Below are 1,187 nucleotides of genomic sequence, written 5' to 3' on the forward strand. Positions count from 1 at the left end.
ACACACACACACACACACACACACACGTCAGACTTGGGGCAAAAACAAACCAATGTTTGTCCTGGAAGAGTTTGTTTTCATGGCCTAAATATTGGCAAATCTGGTAAATTTTTTCCCTTTTCTTCTTGCTTCAGTTTATTAAGTTGAACAACCATTTTATGGCAGCTTTTGTACTTGTTCAGCCCCGTATGTTTCACAGTCACATCGGCTGAGTAGGCATATGGCGTTGTCAGTACTTGTGCAGGACAAAGATCCGGATCTCTAAGTCGCTTGTGCTCCCTAGCTTAGTCTATGGCTATGAGACAGAGACAATGAATAGTGGCTTGAAGAGATAGATTAAATGCCCTAGGTAATAAGTGCCTACGCAGAATCATGGAATATCGCTGGACTGACTTTGTGTCAAGCCGGCGACTATTGCGTGAGGCCTATAACCAGATACCTCCATAGTCCCGTCAACGCCAACTCCGACTGTACGGGCATGTGGCACGCTACCCAGAAGTCGACCCTTCTCACCGGGTTGTTTCTGTACGAGACAATCCCGAGTGGAGGAGGCTAAGGGAACGCCCACAGAGTTTATGACTTGAGCAAGTCGATAGATCTTCCCAAGAGGTACTCAGGATGGGAAGGGTGCCTGATGCCGGGAGGAACCCGCGGGTTTGGCATCATAGGTTGGGGAAAGTAACCCCCGGCGTATGAACATATATATATATATATATATATATATATATATATATATATATATATATATATATATATATATATATATATATATATATGTATGTATGTATGTATGTATGTATGTATTAGGTGACGCAAGCTCAAACAATGATTTTCCTTGCAGTAGTTCTGGGGATACTCTTCCCGTTGATGACCAAGGCAATATTCAAGTGTAAGAACAGCGTGGAATGGAGTCCCGGGCCAAACAGAATGAATCAACCAGACCAGACGCCCATAAACTCCGTCAGTTCATCCATACCTCACGCCACATTCACAACAAGGCCTCCGCCACCGCTGCACCTCCCCCGTCCAGGCCAGCTCACCCCGCCTACCCCCACCACAAACGATCCCCAATCCCTGTCCTCAGTGAGCCTGTCCTCGCAACTCAACCAGGCCTCCCACGCCTCTAGCTTCCCTTCACCCTTCATCGCACCCCAGTCACTCAACCGACGCGGCTCTAACTCCAGCAC

The sequence above is a fragment of the Eriocheir sinensis genome, chromosome 47, assembly GCF_024679095.1.
Source record: "Eriocheir sinensis breed Jianghai 21 chromosome 47, ASM2467909v1, whole genome shotgun sequence".
Classification (NCBI taxonomy): domain Eukaryota; kingdom Metazoa; phylum Arthropoda; class Malacostraca; order Decapoda; family Varunidae; genus Eriocheir; species Eriocheir sinensis.